This window comes from Corylus avellana, chromosome 7, assembly GCF_965113065.1.
Source record: "Corylus avellana chromosome 7, dhCorAvel1.hap1.2, whole genome shotgun sequence".
NCBI classification, from domain to species: Eukaryota; Viridiplantae; Streptophyta; class Magnoliopsida; order Fagales; family Betulaceae; genus Corylus; species Corylus avellana.
The window spans coordinates 15602653-15626928 of record NC_142496.1 but is presented as its reverse complement, the minus strand read 5'-3'; the positions used below and the strand labels follow the sequence as shown (position 1 = coordinate 15626928).

Here is a 24276-nt window from a genome sequence, read left to right as displayed (position 1 = left end):
TATTTAGATAGGAACTTAGAATATTTATTGTGAATGCTCTTACGTAATTAATTTGGATTAATATATGTGTCTTGGGTCTTGCCGTCTAGGGGTGTCAAGGCGGTTACGGTTAGTGGCTATTGCCAATAACCGTTAACCGTAACCGCCTTAGCGGTTAGTCGATTTCACTAACCGCAACCGCTAACCGCCTAGCGGTTAACGGTTAGCGGTTAACCGTCGGTTAGCGGTTAGTGAAATAGATAACCGCTCGCTAACCGCTTTTTAAAATTAGACTTTTTTTGGGCTTTCTTTAGGGCTTTTCAAGCCTTTTTGGGCTTCTTTTTTTGGGCTTTTTGGGTGTTTTTTGGCTTTTTTTTTACCCTCGTTTTTTTTTTTTTTTTTTTTTAAATTTTTATTTTTAATTTTAGTGTCTTCTTGGGCCCAATTGCTATAAAAAGAGCCCATATTGAAAAATAAAAAATATTTGACCCAAAATTTACATTTACTTGTACTTTAAAAAAATTTCCCTAAATATTAAATCATAACCGGTTAACCTTTTTTTTTTAAAAAAAAAAAAAAAAAAAAAAAAAAATTCAACACAACATATAAAAAAAAGTTCAGAATTCAGACAACTGTTACAACATATAATGATAATATAATAATACTTAAATTGTGTTTATAAGTAACACATTGGTCATTGTTTAGTCTAATGTCAATTACTTAATTTGATATTATACAAATCATATCATCATTGTACATTAATAAAATGATTCACTTGAAGTCTTGAATAAAGTATTTGAATTGTCATTGAATCATATGATTAGGTATTGATATTATACATTTATATTATTCATATGCATATGTAGACTTATAGAAGGGCCTGTTTGGGAGTGCGATTTCAATAAGTGCGATTTTAAAAATTGCGTTTTTAAAAATTGTGTTTTTAAAATCGCTACTTTTTAAAATCGCACAGGCGTTTGGTAAAACATACTAAAAAGTACTTTTTTTATCAATTGAGTGTTTGGATAACATTAGCATATAATTGCGGTTTCATGACCAAATTACCAATAAGGATGAATAAGACAGAGAGGATGAAGAAAAAAAAAAAGAGAAAAGAAGGGTTTTAATATATTTATGTGGGTATTCTTGGTATTTTTTTCATTCCCGTTCTAAAAAAGGTAACCATTGCGCCAAATATCTTTTTAATAGAAATCGTGATTTTGTTTTAAATTCGCACTTTTTCAAATAAGCACCCTCTAATCAGCTTATGGAAATCGCAGATTTTTTTTGCGATTTTAAAATTTGCGTTTTTAAAATCGCAATCCCAAACACCCTAAAATTGCGATTTGGTTTAAAATCGCAGATTATTTTTTAAAAAACGCACTCCCAAACGCACCCTTATAACATATATAGATTTATAAGTTTATAACATACATTGGAAATAAGTCTCTAGATATTTAATTGTTGTATTTGTATGAATTGGTATACTTATGAGTTATGTCATATTATATATGTATAATTTGTTATTATATAATCAAATGATTTAATGATCAATTGATCATGTGATAAATCATATAAATTATAGTGATAATATATTAATACTCAAATTGTGATTTAATTATTTTTAAAAAAAATTGCGATTTAATGATCAAATGATTATATGATATAATCATATAAATTATAGTGATAACATATTAATACTAAAATTGTGATTTAATTGTTTTTTAAAAAAATTGTGATTTAGTGAACAAGTGATTATGTTATATGTATAAATATTTTTATAATTATAATTATAAAAATATATTATTTAAAAAAGCAGTTCGCGGTTACGGTTAGTAAATCCAATAACCGCTAACTGCTATAACCGCTAGGCGGTTATAGCTGTTAGGCGATTAGCGGTTAATACGGTTAAGTAGTTAAGTGATTAGCGATTAGCGGTTATAACGGTTAGCGGTTAAACCGCCCGCATTGGCACCCCTACTGCCGTCCTCCTTGGCCGAAGCGCATTCATGTACTCACTGACTTTTTTTGCCTTAATCACCACCCAATTGCAAATAATTATGTTTTGCTCTTAATTCCTGCTTGGCCGGTCAATCTTTACTCATTCAATTGAACTGATCCAACTGGGACTCGATCTCTGTTTGGATTTAACCAAGTTAGAGACTACGTACACCACTTTCTAGATCTATATGGTCGGATTATATATTATATTTATAATAATGGATCAACCATTCATTAATTAATTAACTTGAAAAAAAAAAATAAACAAACAAACAAACAAATTAAGGAAGAGACCTCGTACCACTTTCTGGATGTATGTGGTTGGAGTGTTTCCTTCCGTCAACTTGATGCAATCCAAATAAGACCCCAAAAGGAAGAGACCTCGTACCTCTTTCGGGCTGTATGTGGTTGGAGTGGAGTACTTCCTTCGGTTAACTTGACGAAATCAAAATAAGGTATCAATTATTTACATTTATTTTTTCCTAATAGTCAATCATTTACTGAAAAAGTACCCAGCTTACAATTCGGTATAGTAATTAGGAACGATTTCTTTACTTTTATTTTTTTTTGTTTTTGTTTTTTTTTTTTTTTTTCCCTTTTTGGATAAATAAAAATTTATTAAAGAAACTCAAAAAAACACTTCTTCAAAACAAGACAGCTTAATAGAGAAAAAAAAAAAAAAAATCCAAAACTCAGCTAAAGATCAATTAAGAGAAGAATCACGAACACCTGTATTGAATTTGGATTTAACCCAACATTTAACCTCCAAACAATTCACCTTGTTGAAAATAAGGTTGTATATTGAATCACACAGAATAATGTACAGAATAGACTTATATGTATAGGCTAATAATACAGACACTATATGTACATAACCAATATGAAACAACACCACATATAATCTAACACTAAAATATCTTTTTCTCTTTTGGAACAAACTAGCTAGCATTTTTCTCTTACCATAGAACATACAATCCTTAATTTGAGGATTAAAATTGCTAGTAATTCATGCAATAAATATTTCAAAATTTTTAGATCCCGACCACTTATACAAGCAAAAGTTGAACTGCCTGCCACCTGGTTGGACAAGTAGGTGAATATGAATGCCGGGGAAAATTATATATATTTGAACTTTGGTTTCATAAGAGGTAGGTTGGACTGAAACCAAACCATTATCCTATAATGTTAACTTCCTGATATACCAGAACCCACAAGTTGCTTATACCTACTCCTTCGTTTTCGCAGATGCATCGTTTCATGCATGCATGTTGATGATGATCATCTGCTTCCTTCCCTAAGTACATACACCTAATCATCAGCATCAATATATCCTTTCTTCAATGCTCTCCAAAATTTCTATCGTCATCTTTCATATTTTCCTATCTCTAACATTTCACCCTTCAGAAGCACAAACATGGGTGAAAGCCGGGTACTGGTATTCTGCCGCACGATTCCCCGTTTCTGACATAAACTCAAAGCTCTTTACTCACCTTTTTTGTGCTTTTGCCGGCATTAACTGTTCAACCTACGAGCTATCCTTCTCCTCCACTAGTCAGCAGTACTACTTCTCCAACTTCACCGCCACTGTAAAACAAAAGAACCCATCAATCAACACCCGACTTTCCGTCGGAAGTTCAATTAACGCAAACTCTTCAATATTCTTGTCACTCATGGCCAACAGCTCTGCTAACAGAAAGTCTTTCATTGACTCTTCAATAAAAACAGCCAGGCTCTATGGCTTTCAGGGCATAGACTTGAGCTGGGTTTGGCCTAATACGAGCTCTAATGCGACCAACATGGCCACCCTCTTGGAACTTGGAAGAGTGTCGAGTGGCTCTAGAGTGTCTAACAACTCTAGCCAGCCACGGCTGATCTTGACGGCTGCAGCTCATTACTCACCTGCAAATTTTGTGCCTGCTGATCCTTCTATTTCTTAACCGGTGGAATCAATGCAAAACAACTTGGATTGGTTAAATATTGTGGCTTATCACTACTAGTCACCATTTTTGGCAAATTTTATGCTCCCGGTTGCAGCTTTGCGTGATCCCAAGTCTCATGCCGATACCGATGATAGTATTGTTAAATTACCATTTATTCTAAAGTTTAAGCTAACAAGAATAGATAAATTTAATTAGTTAATTTATGTTTTAACGCTTCCTTCACGTGCATTCTTAAACTTTCCGTTAAATCTGTTAGAATTTATAATCAAATTTGATTATTTATGTAATCAGATTTCCATTATTTTGTATTCTCTTCACCTATAACAGTTTTCTTACAAATGGAGATCATTTGTGTTGTAATTTATCATCAATTAATAAGTGCAAAATATAGTCCTATTGGGCTCTACCCTAGAGGTAAAGTGCCGAATACTAGATCACGTGTAAAGTCATGTGCCTCTATTTTCTCATTTTATTCCGCTTTCATATCTAATTTTCCATATAATTATGTTTTTCTTCAAAATCACTACTTTGTTGAGTATATATGTGATTCTAAAAGAATAGAGTCCCACATTGAAAATATGTTAGAATTTTGGGTTGTGTGGTGTCTCAACATGTTATATATAGACTTATTAAACGGCTCCCAAACACTACCAAAAAACAACAAAAAAAAAACCCCATTTGGTGACGTGTGTACAGTACCCATTTTTGAAAACGACACAAAATGGTGACGTTTTTGAATAAAACAACACCCCTCTAAGGGGTGTCATTTGAACAGTGACACATCACTAATTAGTGACATGTGAACAGTATCACGTCACTAATTAGTGATGTGTGAACAGTAACACATCACTATTAGTGACTTGTGAACAGTGACACGTCAATTAGTGACGTTTGGCCACCCTTTAGATTTTTTTTTTTAGTTTTTTTTTTTTTTTGATTTAGTTTATTGTAGTCTAGCTTTTAATTTTATTTATTTATTTTGTTATTTTATGTGTGTGTGTGTGTAAAAATGGGGGTATTTAAGAGGAAAGACAAAAAAGTGCTAACATGTGACTATTTTTCCATCCAATATTTTAACTGTTGTTGCTAATATATTAGCAAGGTTTAGTGATATCGTTATTTGGAATGTTTTTGGCCAAAAAAGCATCCCTATTGATTTCGTAACGCTTGATTAGGGACATTTGAAACACATCGGGTAAGATGGCAACTAGAATATAATTTTTGGCCCTTTTTAGTGAAAAACGCCTCTAAAAGGGGGCATTTAAAGCAAAGCTCCCCCTTTTTAAAAAGGGGGCACTTGGCTGTGGGCAAGCGTCCCTTTTCTAAAAGGGGGCGCTAGCTAGGTAAGCGTCCCCTTTTTTAATAGAGGGTGCCAATCGGGCAAGCTCCCCCTTTTGGAATTGGGGGCGTTTGCACAATTGTAAGCGCCCCCAATATTTAATACATGAGAAAAAAAAAATTCTTTGTTTTAATTGTGTTTTATTATTTTTTTTTTTGCCTTTTTGAAAAACTTGATAACAAATCCAAAATTCAATATTATGAATCAAAATTATATTCCCATCATTCGTCTGATCATGCTTTCCGGCAAACTTCCTCAGCATAATCGCTTCAAGGATCGATGGAAGTGTGTCCTCGTCACGTTTAAAGTACTTCTCTATCCGCATTTTCAGCTCTGAGGACAAAAAACTTACAGATTAAATCTCAAAAAATTCAACTTGATCTCAAAACCTAGCAACAAAAACACAAATCCACAATGTTTCCAAAAAACCTAGAAGCCCCATAATGTACCCATCAACACAATTTCCACAACTAAACACACAAAAGAAGATCTGGGAAGTCCATAAAGTACCCATCTAAGAACAAACAGAATAAACCCCCAAAACCTAGAGTAAATTTCAAGAGATTCATGAAAAAAAAAAAAAAAAACCTGAAATTGTCACCGATGAAAAGAGAACAACGGACTGAGGTAGAGAAGGCTGAGCCGTCAAGAGTAGAGGGAGATTGAAGCCGAGACAGTGAGATATTGTGAGAGGAGACGGTGGTGAGAGAGTGAGAGGAAAAACCAGCGAAGTAGGCTGAAAGTGAGAGGATGAGAGGAGAGGGCAGCGAGGGAGATGAGAGTGAAAGGCTGAGAAGAGAGAACTGAGAATTGAGAGAGGAAGTGAGGAAGATGACTTGCAGAGGCGACGTTGGTGTGCGCGAGAGACAGGGACGAGCGTGAGTGAGGTTTAGGCCAAGATCAATGAAAGTGATGAATTTATACCATTTCAAAACTACTCGTTTTTTTTGTAAGAAATGAATGGTTAAAAAATTTGTTCATGTGTAAAACGAGTTAAAAAAAAAAAAAAAATTGGGGCGCCTGTAGAAAGCACCCCGACTTAAGGGCGCTTGGCTAGGCAAGTGCCCCTACTTAGGGGCGCCTGCCCAGAAGACACCCCTAATTTACTAAATTGGGACGTTCTCGATTGGAACGCCCCATTTTATGGGGGAGTTTTTATGCACAAGCATTGCTGATTTTATTTTGGGTCGTTTATACATTCAAACATGCCTATATAGAGATGTTTTATTAAAGTGCCCCTATTCCAAGCGTCTGAAAAACCCTGTTTTTTTTTTTCTTTTTTAATTTCTGTGTATAGTGTTATTTTCGACACGGGTGCACTGGTAGTTTGAGATATGTTAAGCCACTTTTCATCCATTTTAATAGTTGTTGTCGATAGAGTGGCATTTTTGACATGGGTGGTAGTTTAAGATATTTAAATGGAGACCTGTTATTCTTACATCTCCCTTCAATTTCTTTTTTTATATCAATCTACCATTCGATATGTAAGATCAACATCCAAATGGTGGATTTGGAAAAAAAAAATGTGAATAGAGATGGATGAGAGATAGAAAAATAGCATTTCCATAAATGCCACTATTTAAAGTTTACACATGCAAAGTGAAAAAGTGGTGGTAGTGAAAAAGAAGGTCGATTTGTAGAGAGAACGATGTATCATGACATTAACATGTAATGAAGAAAACTGTAAGAACATGCATGCATGACATTCTTTTTCATTCATCGGAGAACATTCCATTATTTTCCCAGTAGCATATATGTAGCAGGATGGTTATGACATGTTTCCATCTCATATATGATGATCATTTTAGGTTCAGTTCAAGGGGTGGATAAGGGGTTCGTAATTAACGGGAATCAGAACGTACGAGAATCAACACAAAAATTGGGGATTGTTAGTGATCGTTTTGGTTATAAGTAGGGTCCAATCCATTTAAAGCTTGCTCCAGCACAAGTTAATGGCCAAAATCATTCACAGCCCAGCTGCCACTAGCAGCCGCACGCTGCTGCCGTCCTCTGCCTCCGGCCGCTAGATTCAGGCGACTTTTCGATCTGGCGACAAAAAAAAATCATCTTTCTTTCCTTTTTTTTTTTTTCTTTTTTTTTATTTTAAATTCAAGCTTACACCTTGAGTTTAAAGAGGATGTTAAGAATATTATTCTCTAGTTATTTCTTTCCTTACGTATTCTAGGGTTTCCTTAGTTTACTAGGTTTATCCTAAGTTTACTTGCATATCACTCATAGTCTCTTTATAAATATAGGTTTACTTCCTTAGTTTACTACATTACTCAATACAATGTAGTCTATTATATGCTTTCACTCTCTCTCTTCTCTCTCACATTCTTCCGCTCTCTAATATATTCAACAATATATTTAATAAAAATTAAGGGTAAATCTGAATTTTTTTAAGAAAGTTAAGGGTATAAAGGTCATTTAACGTTTAAAATATGACGGAGAGGTCAATTGATTCAAATTGAAAGTTCAGTGATTCAAATTGAGCTAGCGTTTTCAAATTTTAGAAGTGTCTTTTCAAAACGCGCGGTAGCTCAGGGTTTAAAGTAAAATTTTCCTAATAATTAATCATTAATTATCTTTTGCTCTCCCTGCTTTTCGCCAGTCGGTTGATCTTTACTCATTCAGTTGAACTCATCCAACCGGGACTCCATCTCTATGTTTGGATTTAACCGAAGGATGAGACTACGTACGTACACCACTTTCTGGCTGTATGTGGTCGGAGTATTATAATTACATCATACCACTTTTTGGCAGTATATGGTTGGAGTATTATCAGTCAACTTGATGAAAACCAAATAATGGGTGATGTGTCAATCATTTCCTTAAAAAAACCTCGTACTACTTTCTGGCTCTATGTCGTTGGAGTTTTATTTTCAGTAACTTGTTTTTTTTATTTTTTATTTATTCCTAATAGTCAATCATTTACTTAAAAAATACCCAGGTTAAAATTCTGTAGTTAACTAGGAACGATTAATTTACCCTTCTTTTTCGTTTTTGGATAAAAAAAAATAAATAAATACTTCTTAGAAAAATGCAAGACCGCCTAAAAGTTAAAGCGTAAACAAGTACCTAGAATGAGATAACAATAAACCTAAAAGATTAGGTTAAAAAAAAAAAAAAAAAAAAAAAAAACTCAGCTAAAGACCAATTAAGAGAAGAATCATGTATTGAATTTGGATCCGACCCAACATATAACCTCCAAAAAAATGTTCCTGGAATATCTTTTTTCTCTTTTGGAACAAACTAGCATTTGTCTGGCACCATGCACATATATATATAGAACATACCTTCAATTTGAGGACTTCGATTGCCAACAATTTAAACAACAAATATGAGAAAATTCTTAGAATCAGACCACTTATACGGCTATACAAGTAAATTTAAATTTTGAGCTGCTTGCGACCTAATCTTCTCGATTATTTTGGGGTCTTCTCAAACAAATTTTCTCGATTATTTGCTGTTCTCTCTTTTTAATTTCGAATTTTGTTCTTTTACTTCACTGGTAATTAATGTGGGTTCAGGGGTCGGATTCATAGAAAGAGACACCATTGTTTTGACAAGGTGCCCATTCTCTTCATTACCGTCCATTGCTTTTTCAGTGCGCCAAGAACAAATTCGATTCTGGAAATAATGCAATTTCAGACAATCAAACAAACAAAAAAAGAGGATTGCATTTTCTTTTTTGGAATCTTTGGGGCCAACTCTGCAAAAGCAGATACTAAAAGTAGGTTAATTTAGAAGATAGAAGGAATCCTGCTTTCTCCAAGCCTATCTATAAGAAGATAGATGGATAGTACTCTTGTTCGTATGTTCGGGCCAAGCATATGAAAGGAAATATCATTTGTTTTTGTCTTCAATTTTTTTGCTGTGAAAGTGAGATTTAATGAGTATAGGCGTGTAACTGTTAAAAGGGTTAGAGCCTCATATTAAAAAAGGTCACGTGTGTAGTTAATGTAGTATAGTTGGACCATTCAGATTGATGGTTCAATGGCTTCAGAAAATTTTTAAAGTGATTAGGTATACTGTAAAACATGGACTCAAATCTTACAATGAAAATTTTTTATGCTAGATTAGTGTAAAATACATTGGTTACTATGATGCCTTGGTAGGAGTGTGTCAAGTTATGGCTTAGTAGGACTTGAGAGAGCACTTGCGGTCTCATTGTCTAGGCCCTTACTATGCGGCTCTTAATGGGTAGGTATTACTTTGGTTACTCCTAAGTAAAATAATCATAGTTGGTCTCTCCCGCCATCCTTTTAATTAAGGGAGAGAAAAAAAAAAACATATAGCATAGTTGAGCTTTAATTCATATACTTAATGAGAGTTGATAGACTATGAACAAAAGATTTCTGACCATATGATATGATTTCTGACACTTCATTATCTTCTTTATATTCTTGTTATCATTAAAAATAGTTGACAAGCTATATATAAACAATTCCCTATATATATCATTTCAAAAAAAAATTCCCTATATATATATATATATATATATATATATATATTACACCTACTATATATTTAGACTAATCTAATCATCCATAGCTATATTTAACAATCATCAAAAGCTGTCCAAAAGCTTGGGCAGACATAAACTAACCATCATGCAATTGATGAAAGCAGAATTATAAAGATGTTTCAACATCTTTAGTAATGAAGCGATGCAAATGTTATGGACTTTTGTTGTATTGTACACACAACGTATAGTAGTTTTATTTACAATATGAAATGATTCAAATGAAATTGAGAGTATCTCTTTAGAGCATATAGGAGGGTAATATTGTCTTTTGAAGACATATTTATTATTCTAAATGCACTAGTTAAATTGATACTCTTCATTTAAAATGGAGAGGATCCGTTTCCATCAAATGCCTCTTAGAATCGTGGATTTGCCAAAGAATTAATTAATACAATCTTTATTGACATGCACCATCTTATACGTAATTTTATTGCATTCGTAACATTATATTATCATCTAAGAAATAATAATACCATTAACTCCAAAGAGGACAAAAAATAAATAAATAAATAAATTTACTTATTATTGGGTCCCATGCATGCACGTCATGCACAGGTGGAAGCGAGGCGCGCGTCAGCTGCAGATTCCTATTAAGTTATTAATGAAATAAATCAGATAATTTACTCCAAGAGGGGAAGGAGAAGGGCTATATATATCTCAAAACACCAAGGTATCAATATCTCATTCTCATAGCTAGAAAGCAAGCAAGAGTATATTGCCTCGCTTCACTTCCCTAATTTCCTTCAATGGCTACGCCTTTCGTGAAAGCCGCATTCCTTTTCTCGGAATCCTTTAAGGAACCGATGCCCCAGGGTGGCTTCACCCATATTTATCTCTGCATAGACCTCAGCAGCGGCTACGAGGAGATCAATTCTAGCACAAGGTCGGACCAGATCACGGCCTTTGCCAGAACTGCGCGTCAAAGTTACACAGGGGTTAAATTTCTTTTATCCATCGGTGGGGTTCCTTCAATCTTCGGTGAAGGAAGACTGATACATTTACTCATAAATCTACTCAAGAAGCTGCCCTTGGACGGCCTTGACCTCCGCTGGCTGTATCCCGCCACCCACCAGGAAATGATCATATTTGGCGTCCTGCTCGCTGAAATGAGAAAAGCCTTGCCGCCCTCGCAGCTTCTAACCGCAACTGTCTTTTACTCTCCACGCTATCGGCCGCACGTGGAATATCCCATTCAGGCTATCGTTGCGAACTGTGACTGGATCAACGTAATGGCCTTTGACCTGTATACCCCTGATTCGTCACCCAAGTTGACTGCACCGCCTGCTCCGTTGTACAATAAACGTAACGCTGTACTTAGCGGGGACTACGGCGTCACAGCTTGGATCGATGCAGGTGTGCCGCCCAACAAACTAGTCTTCGGCCTTCCATTTAATGGCCACAGTTGGAGTCTGGTAAATCTTGCTAACAATGGATTATTCTCACCGGCTGAGGGAGCGGCGACTGAAGTAAGTGACCCGATACCTTATAGCAGAATACTGAATTTTATAAAACAAACCCGCGCCACACCAAAGTTTGATCCCTCGTATGTCACACACTATTGCTCTGCTGGGAAGACATGGATTGGTTATGATGGTATGCTGAGCATCCCTATTAAGGTTAGATATGCCAAGGAAACAAAGGGATTGCTTGGTTACTTTGCATGGCATGTGGAAGACGACACTGCTGACTGGACTCTTTCAAAAGAAGGTTAGCACGTAACTGCATGTCTCATAATTTGATAAATTACTATTTCTCTTTAGATTGATCTAGTCTTCATATATATCCTAACTCGTTATTCTTATTGCTTTTGCAGCATCTAAAGCATGGGATAATATTGCACGTGAATGATGATCGGTAGAAGCTTTTATCATCAATATTAAGGCCAATAATCAGATATGTCGTACGTGTTTAATTAGAAGCTTGTGTTATCTATATATATATATCCACAATAACTCCAATTATCAGGTGTGTCGTAAGGCTAATAATAAACACACGGTACCCGCGTGTATTTGTAACATATAGAAGCTTGTATTATCAACAATAACGCCAAGTATTATCATATATGTTGTGTTGGAAGGCCAATAATCGGATGTGCTGCATGTGTTCTTTGATATATATAAAAGGTCAATATGTATTTTCTTGTATCATGCATGTTTCATACGACATGCGTTACAGGTTAGCTTTCCATATGAAAGAAGTAAAAAACAATTTGAACTTTTTTATTAAAAAATAAATAAAAACACGAAAACATTTAGAAGCCTACAAAAAGGTAAAATCCAAAGTCATATATTCTAAATTTGGATAGATGTAAAATACATACTAAAGCAGACATAAATGGTGTAAAGTTTAACTTAATGATTTGGCTAGGGTCTTAGCTGGAGCTTCAATATATTCCTAACACATAAAAGGTCACACGGAGGGATTTAGTTGAATCATGTTAAATCATCACTACTTAATTATTCCAAATGTTTAAGTTAATACATAGGAATTGGTGAATCTTATTATTTAGTTAATTAATATTTTAGTAATTTGCTAAAATATTCCACATCTCAGGCGTATGAGCTGTGGAAATCAGGCAAAGGCACGGAATTTATGGATCCATCTTTGGATGATAAACTTTCATAATGTAAACTAATAAGAGGCCTGCATATAGCTCTTTTGTGCGTTCAGGAAAATGCAGCCGATAGGCCATACATATTGGAGGCTTCTTCATTGTTAAAAAGTGAAATGGTTGCTCTGAGAATTCCAAAAATGCCTGCTTTTTCTACAAAAAGAACCCAAGATGAGGAATATAAATCTGAGTTGCCGCCCGAAATTTTTTCCGTTAATGATACAACAATTTCTCAATTTGTAGCCCGATAATTAATCAAGCATGGAGGTCTTTCTGAAATATACTTTCATAGTGAGGAAAAACAAATTTCCGCGTTGCAGACTTTTTGGTGACATCTATAAAATTTTCACAATTTTACATGTGGGCGTGTGAGTTCATGGCTCAACAAGTATAATATCCTGGCCCTAATTTTCAAAAGGTGTGAGCCTCATTACCATTCAAAAATTCCTTTTTCTATGCTGGTACAGTAGCAATAATCACAATGCATGATTTTCAAAAAAGTTTGTTTATAAAATGTTATAGCCATTTTGCAAGCCACTCGTTTTAGAGAGAGAGAGTTTATACATAGTAGCTCGTAAAATCAAACTTTATTTTACTCTGCATTTTCTTTTCTACATATATAACTTCCAACTCTATAATATGAAGCGAGTCAAACAGTTTATATCATGTTATAATATAAAAAACAGTTTAATAACAACGCATACATATCATATAGCTTGTGCATATACCACATAAACATTTACTTATAACATTCTTTACATATTTTGTTAGCCATTTTTCACCCGCCTAGTCATTGGATTTGCTAAGTGTATCATTCTCACTTAATCGTCGAAGTTTGTTAAGTGTATACATCCCCCCAAACTAATATTCTCTCCCCCTTCTAGCATCAAGGGTGTTGAGTATATTATCTCACAAAGTTAGGATTTCGGTTCATACGAGGCAAGATTAAAAAATAGTTGAACAAAAGTTAATTAAAATTATTAAAAAATATAACTAACAAAATAGTTAAATAATTTAACAAAAGGAAGTCTATCTGTCTTAACAAACATTCATTATTTACACAACCACCAAATTATATTAGGCATTTATGAGGAGTAATGCTAAATATATGTTTTCCTTGTGTCTCATTTGTGTTAAATTAATATGATTTTCAAAATTATCATTGAATTTGTGATTAATTACTATTAGATTTTGATCTAATGGTAATTTTAAAAGACACATCAGTTTTGAGTGAACACAAGAAAAACTTGTAACATAAATATAATGTGTTGAAACCCTGGAAGTTTGTATAAAACCTTCGACAACTCTTGGAACACAGCAAAAAGATGTGCAGAAACCTCTCCAATATTATTTAATCACCCAATTACTCATTTCTCTACCATTCATTGATTCCACCAACTAACCCGCTCCATCTCATTTCTAGCAGAGACATGCTATTGGTCCTCTCCATTGGTTATCACCTGGCCAACTCTTGCAAATATACAAATAATGAGGGCAAACTGAAACGACAAGCTAGAAACAATATTGCTGAGATGCAATATGAACAAAACTCTACTAATCAAACTTACCATCCTATCCAGCATTTGTAAGATAAAAAAAGGGATTGAGCAAAAAATATCAACACAAAAACAATGAACAGCGCGCAAAGTACACTTCAATAATAACTTAGCTAGCTATCAACATTATAAGATATGGTTGTTGTTGACATTAAAGAGGAAAAAAGCCACACAATGATTAAAAACTAAAAACATGATTTTCCGCAACAAAAGGCTGTCTCTAAACTCACAAGACCAAAACAATGGTCTTCAGTCTTGACCTATCTCTTTTCTAAACCCCCTTAGAATCTTTATATATATGAGAAAGGTTATACTTATCAAAATGTTTTTTAAAAAGTTGGTTCTCAAGTGATGTGTCATAAAAAATAATGACACATTTTTCAAAATAATAAATTTCATAAGAAGATGACACATCATTTAGGAACCAATATATAGAGAGAAAATTGAGAAGTGTAGCATTTTCAAAGTAATATATAGTTTATTCATTAACCTTTGCAAATGAAGCTTAAAATCGGAACACATCAAGTGCTGCCATAACCCTTTCCCTACCAACATTGTGATATACAAATGATGCCGGGCAGAACTAAGAGTGCTCTGACAGCGTATGATAATAGCAGAAACTAAGAATTGAAGATTGAAAAGGAAATTCAGGAAAAGAGAAAATAACAAATAGGAAAGAGAAAGACCCTAATTGCCCTAAATCAGCAAACAGAGAAATAATTCTGAAAAACTTAAATTTAATTGATAGTTCAAACTAAATTGAAAAATAACAAAGACTAGGTGCCGGAAGAGAGAAAATAACCAATAGGGAAGAGAAAGACCCTAATTGCCCCAAATAAGCAAACATAAAAATAACTTTGAAAGATTTAAATTTAATTGAGAGTTCAAATTGAATTGAAAAATAACAAAGACTAGATATATTTATATAGGCTAGGCACCTTCTAATTTAATAAGGAAACTAAAAACAAATCCTAATGGAAAAGGAAAAACCCAATTCTTATTTAAAATGAAACTTAAAACACATATACTTAATTAAAATAACAATTTTCTCAAATTTTTCGTGCATCAAACTTAGAGAATGATAGGCTCATGGAAGTCATTTCTTAAAGCACTTGTGAGTAATTAATAGAATTTTATTTTATTGTGTTTACTTGGTTTATTCCATTAATATTTGGTGCGATATATTTGTATATGTAAATTTTGGCTACATCAATGAAATGAAAAGAAACTAGAATATAAAGAAGTAGCCGAAATTAGAATATTTGAATAAATGATGAATGCTATGATTGTCAATTTTTAGGCTATCTACCAAAGTATGTGGGGAAGCCATTATTTTGTTTGTCACATTCTTAAGCATTGTTTGAAAAAACCTCGAAGTGTGAGGGTATTTGGCAAATGCTATGTTACCCAAACCAAAAAGGAGGAAACTTGGTTTTAAAACATATGATTATGATTTTATTGGTTTTGCTTGTAATAGTCCATGCCATAGATTCCTTATTATTAAGAGTGATGTTTTAGATTACAATACTATTATTGAATCTAAAAATGCTATTTTCCTTGAGCATGTGTTTCTTTTGAAAATTAAGGAAAAATTATTTTATGAATTTTATGTTGCTTCTAATAAATGATTGATGTTATGTAAGAATTGAGATGAAGCAAGGGAGCTAGAACGGAAGGAATCTCGGTAATGATTTTATTGCTTATATTGTTGATGATGATCTAACATATTATGATGAAGCAATTAAATCTCTATTTGATGCATTTTTTTGGTTAGAAGCTATAAATAATGAATTATAATAAATTATGTCTAACCATGCTTGGGAACTCTTTGAGTGTCTAACTTATGACCAAATCAATTGGTTATGTATAGGTGTTTAAGAAGAAGCTTAAACCGGATGATACAGAAGATAAGTACATGGTAGACTTGGTAGCTAAAAGCTACAAGTAAATGCAAGATGTTGATTATTTGATACTTATTTTCCGGTTACTAAAATTATATCTATTGGAATGTTATTTGCCATTGCTTATATATAAATTTGTTGAACATCAAATGGATGTCAAAATTGCTTTTCTAAATGATGAAGAGTTTATATGGAGCAGCCTGAGGGATTGGTAATTCCCGGTCAAGACTATAAAGTGTACAAAATGGTGAAATTCTTGTATGGATTAAAGTAAGCCCCTAAAAAGTGGCATGAAAAGTTTGACAAGGTGATGTTGTCTAATGCATATTTGATTAATGGTGCAAGTAAATGCATAACAAGTTTTACAATAGTAAATGTGTCATTATTTGTTTTTGATATATTGATGACTTGTTTATGTTTTGAACTAACATTAATGTTGTGCATGAAGCTAGATTATTTCTTGCATCTAATTTTGATATGAAAAACATAGTAAAGCTAATGTCATGTTGGACATTAAAATTATTAGAGATAATGATTACATTATTTTATCTAATACATATTATGTTGAAAAGATGCTTAAAAGATTTGAGCACTTTTATTATCCATCTATGTCTACACCAAATGATTCAAAAATATACTTAGTTAAGAATAATGGTGATGGTGATTTTACAAATTGACCATGTCCTGCTATTGCATATGTTGTTAGCAAATTGAGTAAATATATTCATAATCATGGTATTGAGCATTGTGATGCTATCTTTAAATTGTTGAGATTCTTAAAGGGCACAATTAATTTTGTTTTGTCGTATTTTGATTATCCTGTTATATTGAAAGGATATTGTGATGCTAACTGCATTTTTTATTCAGATGAGCAAAGCCTACTAATGGCTATTATGTGTTTACTCTAACTGGATGAGCTATCTCTTGAAAGTCCTTAAAGCAAACTTGCACACCAAGGTTTACTATGGAGTTAGAGTTAGTTGCCTTGGAGAAGACAGGAATTGAAGAAAATGGCCGATGAGCCTATTGATAAATTAATTTCCTTTTATATGCTAATTCAGTTCCACCTGTGAGACCGGTATATGTCCATGGACTTTGTGAGATCATAAAAGAATTCTGCAGATTCTTTGACCAAGCCACTAGCAAGAAGGCTAGTGAGAGAAGCATCGAGGGGGATATAACTGATACCCAAATTATGACATTGTGATTGATACCCAACCTCTGCGATTGGAGATCCCATGAATGAGGTTTAATGGGAAATGAAGTCACATGTAATCACGGTATGGTACTGTTAATTTATGTTTATTAACTATCCTATTGAGAAGATTAGTGATGAGTCCATCCCTATGGTGTAAAACAGTACAAGATGCAGAGTAATTAAGGATGAACTTAAAGCTCTTAATGGATCTATAGTCCCTACCTGTTGGGATGGAGTGTCCTTCCACACACTCCTAATAGATACCACCTATATGAGTGTGGATGTGCTATTTCCTATGAGACTTTTGTAGGTCTTTAGAGCATTCATGAAAGCCATTTCTATGGTATAAAAGATGCAGAGTGAGTGAGGATGAGTTTACAACTCTTAATGGATTCATAGTCCCTACATGTTGGGATGGAGTTTTCTCTGCACACATTCTTGATGAATGCCACTTATGTGAGTGTGGAGGTGGTGCCGCCTCCTATGAGACTTTGGCAAGTATCTAGAGCACTCATGAAACCCAGAGGCGCATGACATGTATAAGGCGCCAACCCGTTATAGAACAACCCAATTTTTATTTTTTATTTCTTTTTTTATTTTGATTTGATTTAAATTTGTTTTGGAGAAAGTTGTGTGGGTGATGAGTTTGGTCAACTTGTGGATTTGGTTAAAAGAGTCGAACTCTACCAAGATTCATTAAGTTCCTACTTATTTATTCTAGATACGGTTAAAACTTTCGGGTACCACATCGATGCATGCTTTGAATCTCACTCTATTTTAATGTTTGTAACATGTGGGGGATTGTTGTAATATGTGTGTTACAAACTATTGTTTTTTTCATAAGCCCTTTTATTCTTTGTTTAATATCTCCTAGTGGGTTTTTTTTTTTTTTGTGTTTTTTTTTCTTAAAAATAATTTTTTGCCTGTTGATCATTAAAGGCTATTATCTTTTCCATACGTTTTTTGACCATGAGTTGTTAAACCCATTGATTTTTCTTTACTGTTTGGCCTTAAAAAATGAAGTGGCCTGGAACTGTAACAGATTTGATTGATGTAAGAAAAAAAAATGTTTTACATGAAAAAGTGAAAAAAAAAAAAAAAAAATGTTTTGTAGTGATTTTTTTATTTGAATGGTAATAAAAAGTAATTTATATGATTTAAAAAATAAGAATATTGGATGTTAATTTTAAGATGAATAGTAGAAGGCCATTGGCAAACATAGCCTAGAGGTTCTGAGAATCTGGTCATGATTTAATGCAGCATAACTTAGTGGGCTGCAACGAATAACAACAATAAGGAACATATAATTATTTCTAGATCTTGATTCTATCAAGTAATCTAATAAATCTTTTCTAAAACGTTAGATACTCTATAGGTTTTGAAGGAAAACAGAAGAACGCTAAACTCTGAGGCTTCTTACTGAACAAAACTCATATATAATCAACAACTACGTTCTAGGGTCTATAAAACATGTATATATAGGCCCCCAAACCCTCAACCAAATAATAATACGAAATAAAGTTGGAATTAGCAAAACTGTGAGGCGCGTCTGCAATCTCGTCCGGACGAGATTGCGGACGAGCCTCTTTGTGACTCCCAGTGATCTCTTGTCTGCAATCTCGTCCGAACGAGGTTGTGGACGAGCCTCTCTGGTTGTTCCTCGGCTACAATCTCATCCGGACGAGATTGCACGTGAACAATTCTACCCAGCTTTGTAGTCTTCTCTTTTATGGCTAGTTTGACCTAATAAACATTGGAATTAGCTGAAGTACCTCGTGAAACATAACTTTTTAGATATTTGCATTAGCTTTCCAACGCCACAAAAACCTGCTCCAATCTAAGGTATGAATCTCTAGATATGACATTTTTAGTAGGACTCATCAAGTACGAATCATCGCTCTTCTTTATGAAATCTTTAATTAACTTTGTGGTCTATATAATGATTTCTGAAAACTAGAGCTACGAAAATAGAAAAGATTGGCCATATATAGGACAAAGCTGTAGTTGGGTGCTATAGGACATTTAATTAATTGTAAGGTACAATTAGGTATTGGTCATGTCTCAAAATAATATATATTTATTAGACACGTGGTATGATCTGGTTGAATATTGAGGACGCAGTCGCATTCCACTGGATCAGAAAGAGACTCAAACGAGCAAAAGATGCGAAGAAAAACTGATCAAATTAGTAGGGTTTTGATAATCATGCATATACGTACACTATAATACCTTATTTAAAATTATCTGATGAAACGTGTGTATCTGCTTTTAAAGATTTGTTGGATGAAAATTGTCGTCGAAGCTATTGATGAAGGCTGCAGTTTTTATGGGTAGGTCTTGGTAGATATATCTTGATAGCTACCCATTGGGAATACATTAATCGTTCCATTGGGATACTTGAACATTCGGAATTCGGAAGATGGGTACAGTATCAAAGTTATTTATGGGGAAATCAGTTTGTTTATTTTATGAGATTACAATATATAATGTTAATTATAATTTGGGTGTTGGTTTATAATACAAGATTTATTTAATAAATGTATATATTTATTTCGGTGCATTATAAAGGAGTAGCTCAATCAGTTTGGGACCATGACTTATAAAGCGGAAGTCACAAGTTTTAATCTCCTTTCTCTTGTGTGGACATGTAAAAAATAAATAAATTCCAAATGTTTGGCCTGTTCAACACGCCTTTCCTCTCATGTATGCCTTTGCACCGATAAGCTTGCTAATAGAAACTGATGAGTTGAAGACAAAATTTTAGTTGAAAATTCATCGTTCAATTCCAGTGTCGTTGTATAAGCTTTGGTCTACATCATTTTCGACTTTAACAATCAATAGCTCATTTCATCATCCATGTATTTAATAATCAAAATATTAAAGTTCTTAAGCAGACAAACATTATCATGCAGACATAAATTAATGTACAAAATTTGATTGTAAGGAGTAACTTTTTTTTTTTTAGTATATCTTAGGGACCTTTGAGTTCATTTTGATACCAAAGAGAGCCAATTGTAAATCTTGTAAACTGCAGGGAGTGATTTTGCATTTTTCCTAAAAACTTACTCGATTTGTAACTTTTAGACCCCACAAAAAGCCATATAGCCGAGAGGAGCCGTAGACTCAAATATCTAGGATTCGATTATGAACTAGGAGTTTTGATTTCTTAAATATTTTATATTATATTCTTAATTATTTCTTGTCATTTTGTATTATCATACTAGCTCTCCATTGGTCTTTCCATTTATTTAAGCTTCAATTAAGTTAACTTATTAGAATTGTTAGGGTTATAGCTAGCATTGTGCTCCTTGAATTATATTAATTAGATAAATTAACTGCTCATGTGATCCACTTTTAGGGCTGAATACTGTCCAAAAGAATGTTGTTAGATGTACTATAACTTTTGTTACAAGTTCCTTACAACCTGATGTAATAGGCCATGTGACGCTTATCACGTGATCAGCCACCAAATAATTAAATTTACCTATTAAATTTTGTTATTTAATTTTTCACCATTAAAATATTGCCACATGAGTTTGTAAGGTCAGAATTGTAGTAAAAGTTGTAGTACTTTTTGCAATTTCCTAATCTATATCAATATTGTATGAAATCAAGATGTGTATAATTGTTTTAATAATTAAGTAGCTAGCTTTTCTTATTATTTGACTATTTTTATAGTTCATGTAATATTAAATTAATTTAGATGAAAATCAATTAGAATTGATAATACAGAGATTATTTTAAGTGATTTGTTATGTCAGACACTTAAAAGACAAAGTACTGTTATCTACCTAAAATATATCAAGTCAATCGGTGTAATAAATGAGTGCGAATAATAACATTACTAGCTCTAATACAATACTAGCAATTTGAATGGAGAAAAATTAGTCGGTTTTTAGTTTGAAATTTCTTTTATTAGTGACGCTGATCTACTGGACTTATGTATGCAGTAGTACTTGTACGGAACATGATCTCTCTATTTATTTGAACTATAAGGTATCTAATTAATTATATTAGATGGGTATGTATATTTGTCTTTTCACTTTTTGAGAAGGAAAAAATACTACTCAAATATAACTAACTAAATATTCTGCAGTTTAAAATGATCCTAATTCGTACCTCTTGAAGGGAGGAATTAAGACGTTTGGAAAAATCATATGGAAGTTTGGTATATTGCTCAAACGGAGTTGATATCATTGACAATGCGTCACGGCCTAAAGACCCTACTATATATATATATATATATATATATATATATATATATATATATATATATATATTTCGTCTCATTCACACCATGGAAGCGTGATGCTAGCCACAGATTCTTAATTCTTGACCCTGCAATGCGGCGATTAATTAATGGAGCAACCAACAATAATCAATCAGATAATTTGCTAGCTAGTAAGCAAGTAAATTACTCCAAGACGGAAAAAAGAGAGGGGGTAAAAGCTAGGAAAGCCTACTGCCTATATATAGGCTTGCATTCTCTTCTGAAAACTCCAAGCAACCTATATATATATAGGCTTGCATTCTCTGAAAACTCCAAGCAATATCTCATTCTCATAGCTATTAGCTTAGAGCAAGCTGCAGAGATGGTGGGCAGAGGGTGGGGAAAATGCATTATAGCATTTCTCATCACCTTCCCTTCAATAGCTCGCTCTAATACTGCTATTGCGGCTATTATTCCCCCAGTGAAAACCGGATACTGGTATTGCCACAGTGACTTCCCAATCCCGGTGCCTAGCATACCTTCCCAGCTTTTCACCCATCTTTTTGCTGCCTTTGCGGATGTCAAACCCAACACCTATGAAGTCACCTTTCCTGACGAATATAGGGAGCGGTTCTCAACCTTCACCCAATCCGTGCAAAAAACAAACAAAAAGGTCAAAACCCTTTTATCCATCGGTGGATTCTCTGGCCCTACCTTTGCTTTAATGGCTAGCTAGCTCAGTACCCGCAAATCATTCATAGATTCCTCAATAAAGCTAGCAAGGTCTAACGACTTCCATGGCCTTAGCCTCCACTGGCTGTACCCCTCAACGGCGGCCGACATGACCAATCTTGGCTCTCTCCTCGATGAATGGCATGCAGCCGTTGACAAAGAGTCCGAGCTGACCGGAAATGACCGGTTGCTTCTAGTCGCAACGGTCAATTACACGTCGTCGACGTCCCCCACAGTCACATATCCCGTTAATCAGATTGCAAGGAAGTTGGACTGGATCAACGTAGTGGCGTACGACTTCTATAACCCCGCTCTGTCAGGGAATAGAACTGGACCTTTTGCTGCATTGCGCAATCCACAAATCAATGCAGAAACCCCACCTTGTGGGCATAACGGCGTCAGTGCTTGGCTTGCAACAACTATGCCTACCAATAAAATTGTCCTTGGCCTTCCATTTTATGGCGCCGCGTGGCGCCTAGTAAATGAAAATAACCGAGAAATATTTGCGGCGGCTGCTGGACTGGCTCAAAGTGATAAAGTATATATTAATGACTCAGATGGGACCTTACCTTATAACCAAATCAAGTATTTCATAGAGAAACACCCAGCTGGCAGACAGGATCACAGTGACGAATATGTTGTAGACTATTTCAATGTTGGGAATACTTGGATTGGTTATAATGATATTCAGAGTATCAGAGCTAAGGTTGAATATGCTAGGGGAAAGGGATTGCTCGGTTACTATGCATGGCATGTGGGCGGCGATAGAGATAGGACTCTTTCAGGAGTAGGTTAGTATGTTTATATCTTTCCTAAATCATGCATCTACGTACAATTTGCCTTTGAAGCATATATATGAGGTTTTTTTTTTTTTTGTCACATACACGTGTCTCTGTTTTGATATGTGCATGCATCGTCCATATTAATTCTCACTTGTTATGTATGTTTAATTCTAACTACTTGTAAGGTATATATGAGTCTGTGATGCAAAGTTAGCACAATCACCTCCAAAGGTCTCCTGACCGAGGGTGGTTGAATCACCCTAATGACTTTGGGCCAGATAGCTCATCCTCACCCGTTCTAACCTGTTTATAGTGTGGCAGTAAGTATTTTAAGATAATTATTAGGTGTGCTAGAGTATATTTGCTATTTGTTAAATTTTGCCATATCTGTCAACATGTAATTTGAAGGTGTAAATCAAGGGTTTTACTTTTACCTCATCCTTATTGAACTCAAACTCTTCCTATTTGAATTTGTAAGTCTTCATTAATCATTCTAACTTGTAACTTGTAATTCTTATTGCTATCGCAGCTTCTGGCGCATGGCCAATTCTTGGACTTGCGCAGGCCGACATCGGCAACGGCACTGACATTAGCATTGCTGACTCCACCGGCACCGGCAATGGCACCACCATTGGCACCGCCACCTCCACCTCCACCGCCACCGGCGTTGGCACCGTCACCGGCACCGTCACCAGTATTATCACCGGCACCAACACCAACATTTTCATCTGCACCAACACTTGTCTGGCACCCGCACCGGCACTGGCTAGCTCGATGTGAACATTCAGGCCACTTATAATATATGTCGTAATCGTTCGATCATAAGCTTGCATTATCCACAATAAGGCCAACTATCAGATGTGTTATAAGGCCAATAATCAGACCCGCGTGTATTTGTAACATACAAGCTTGTATTATCAACAATAAGGCCTCCTAATTAAGATACATGTCCATTGTGTTAAGAAGGTTGTATTGTGTACAATAAGACCAATTATCAAATATGGTGTATTGTAAGGCCAGTAATCAAATATGTTGTATTATTTGGAGCATATATATAAAGAAGCTTGTATTATTGATAACTAGCGCATAACCAATGCTTTACACGGGATTCTTTATTATAATTTAATTTTTTTTTTTTTACTTGAATTTTCTATTGTACTTTTCATTATAGGTTGTATCATGCCTCTTTAAATAAAAAGACATACTAAAGGTTATACACCAGTATATTACTCAATATAGTGACACACAATTACAATTTACACACAGAACATTGTATAGATGTATAAATTGCATAAAATTTTACTATCACAAGGCCTTTAATTTTAGTTTAATCCATATAAATTAAAACATGTTAAAATCTTTGTTCCTACCAAAAAAAAAAAAAAAAAAGGGAGACAGAAAACTTGGATTGCATATGATTATAAAAGTATTAATAGAACGTTAGCAAGGATCTTTAATATTATTGGTGTGATACATATCCATATAATTTTGAGCCATTA

General features: G+C 34.2%; 2 pseudogenes; both read left to right on the top strand.

Annotated features, from left to right (window-relative positions):
* The first annotated feature begins 3320 nt into the window (after window positions 1–3320).
* LOC148584537 (class V chitinase pseudogene) lies at window positions 3321–11553 on the top strand (annotated as a pseudogene).
* A 10092-nt stretch (window positions 11554–21645) lies between these two features.
* Window positions 21646–23557, top strand: LOC132168748 (class V chitinase pseudogene; annotated as a pseudogene).
* The last annotated feature ends 719 nt before the right edge of the window (window positions 23558–24276 follow it).